Consider the following 2,998-nt stretch of genomic DNA (forward strand, 5'->3'; position numbering starts at 1 on the left):
AAAAAAACCCCACACACTAAACTACGTAACTTCATGTCTTAGAGAATGGTATTTTAAGAATATGGCTATAAAATCTTTATACAGCAAACATTGTTTTTTACTTGACTGTTTAAGAATCATATACAACATTTTACTGTAAAGTCATGAACAGGAGTTGTTTTTGTTACATTGGGTCTAAAATCTGAAGGCAATTTCATCACACTCTGATAACTGCTCCACAGGGATATAACTAAGCCATAAATAAATGTGTATTTACTACAACTTAGCAGGTACCAAGGTTACAAGTAACACTTAGTTGTCTTCAAATAAAACCACCTAAAAGAAATGAAAAAGAATTCTGCATGAAGATGGCAGACTGAATTCATGTCCTTTGTTCTTCTGAAAGCCCACTTAAAACATACTGAAAAGCAGCTGTCCAGGCTCAGGCCTAGGTTACGGCAACATGGCTAAACGCACCAAGGTCTGGACCGTGGGTAAATACGGACACGCTATGGAGCCTCCCTCCGGAAAATGGTAAAGAAGATTGAAATCAGCCAGGACGCCAAGTATACTTGCTCCGTCTGTGGCAAGATGAAGAGACGGGCTGTTGGCATCTGGCACTGTGGTTCCTGCATGAAAACAGTGGCTGGTGGAGCCTGTACCTATAGTAACACCTCTGCTGTCACTGTCAAGTCTGCTGTCAGAAGACTGAAGGAACTGAAAGACCAGTAGAAGCACTGCCGTTTGAGACATCCCTGGCCCACAATAAATGGGTTAATTTATGTGACTGTTAAAAAACAAAACAAAACAAAAAAAACCCACATTGAAGCAACCTCACAAAATTTACAAATAATATATAACAAATGACAGAGGAAATAAGAGATCTCAACTGAGTAGAAATAACTGAGGAAAAACCAGCTCTTGTAACAAAGTGCTTAAAAGGCTTGAATTTGGCCACACGCCTTTAATTCCAGCACTTAGGAGGCAGGTGGATCTCTGAGTTCAAAGCCAGCCTGGTCTACTTAAGACAGTTCCAGGCCACCTACGGCTATAGGGAGACCTTGTCTCAAAAAGACCAAAAAGAAAAACAAACAAAAACAGCTTGAATTTGGCAAGGCCAGGTTCCTTTGGAAATAGGTGGGAAAAGATAAGGAGCACAGGGCTTCACTTCCCCTCCTACACAAATCATATCCCTCTGCAGTCTCTTGAGCCCTGGGGCTGCCACTCTATCTCAGATTAAACTATGGGTCATGACCCCATATGGGTTGTATAACTGTAATTGGGGGCCCAAAATATTTTGCAACAACATAAGATTTTTTAATGAGCAACAACCAAAACGTAATTCAAAATCAAATGTGTAATGAATCCAAGATGGTCAGGCAGTGAGGGCCTGCGCAGGTACAGGTGACATCGCTGTATGTTTGGTTCTAAACACAAAACACATGCATTCTGCACTGTGCACGTTGTCATGCCAACAAAATCCACATGAAACACCTCACCTCAGACTGGAGATGACTGTATGCTAGGAACTGCAGGGTACATTCCAAGGCTTTTGATCCCATATAAATATAAATGTGTACTGAGGGGACATTTGATACTTTCCTACCGCAGTTCATCAGTCTGTGTGGACATCAAGAAAAACACTTCACAAAAGTCTGTACCATCCACGCACTCAGATCTTCCCAACCAAGAACTTAATTCTTTTAATTAAGATAAGATTACCCTAGGTCAGGCATGGTGGTGCCTTTAATCACAGTACTCAGAAGGCAGAGGCAGGAGGAGCTCTGTGAGTTCAAGGTCTATATAGCCTGGTCTACATAGCCAGTTCCAGGCTACCTGGGGCTACCTAGAGACCCTGTCTCAAAAATACCCCCCCAAAAGATTAACCTATCTATTTATCTAATTTCAACATTTAGCATCTCACTTTGAATCACTCATGTAACTCATGTAAAGTCAAGGACTATCTGGTCACTCAGTAACATAAAAGACAGACATGAAATCACAATAAGCAACTTGGAATTAACACACGATGCAGGAAGGAAAACAGCATCACCTGGGCACTAATACAGAAGAAAAGAATAGGATGCTGCAAGAAGGACCAGTCAACAGAAGGAAAAAACTGGACCTCTGACCAGAACAAAACGAGGAAATCACAGAAGGGAGGGGTGGTAAAGTAAGGACATAAATTGTAAGGGGCAGAGGGAAGGCAGAACAACTTGGGTAGGCGCTAGAAGTACGAGAAGAAAACTTTAGGAAAAACTCATGATGACCCGTTTCAGATGAAACATGAAAGGTGCAATCCAGTGCCTGCAAAAAGAGGTTGGTTGGTTTCTTTTGGAAAAAGCAAGTTACAAGGAGATGGGAAGAGGACCTCAAGCTTGGACGCAGGTCAGTTTAAAAGGATTCCAGATGAGAGCAGAACTGAGCTTTGGGTGCAACCTGTCTCCATGTACCACATCCCAAGCTTCTCTGACTGAAGGTTGTTGCTTTCTAAACATACCTAAGATTTGAAATCTTTAAAAAAGGAAGTTACATGAAAACCAACATTAATGTTCATGAGGTTTTAGAACACGGATAACAAAGAATCTTGTGAAAACCTAAGAGCTTCCAGAGAAAATAAAGATCACAAACCACGTATAGTAGCACAACGCTTGTAATCATGATACCTAAGAGATAAAGGATCAGGGCTGGAGAGATGGCTCAGCAGTTAAGAGCACTGGCTACTCTTGTAGAGGACCCAGGTTTGGTTCCCAGTACCTACATGGTGGCTAACAATTGTCTGTAACTCCAGTTCCAGGGGCTCCGATGCCTTCTTCTGACTTCCTTGGGCATTGCATGACATGGGTGCACTTACACACATGTAGAAAATACATTCACATACACAAAATTTAAAAAGTAAATAAAATATTTTTTTTAAAAAGAGAGAGCGAGCCAGGCACGGTGGCACACGCCTGTTATCCCAGCACTTGGGAGGCAGAGGCAGGTGGATCTCTGTGAGTTCAAGGCCAGCCTGGTCTAC

General features: G+C 42.0%; 1 protein-coding gene and 1 pseudogene across 17 annotated transcripts in view; one reads left to right on the top strand and one right to left on the bottom strand.

Annotated features, from left to right (window-relative positions):
* Kmt2c (lysine methyltransferase 2C) overlaps positions 1–2,998 on the bottom strand; it is a 297,069-nt gene that overhangs the window by 82,563 nt on the left and 211,508 nt on the right. The window lies entirely within an intron of this gene.
* LOC103745325 lies at positions 443–729 on the top strand (annotated as a pseudogene).

This window comes from Nannospalax galili, unplaced genomic scaffold, assembly GCF_000622305.1.
Source record: "Nannospalax galili isolate Female #2095 unplaced genomic scaffold, S.galili_v1.0 scaffold302, whole genome shotgun sequence".
NCBI classification, from domain to species: Eukaryota; Metazoa; Chordata; class Mammalia; order Rodentia; family Spalacidae; genus Nannospalax; species Nannospalax galili.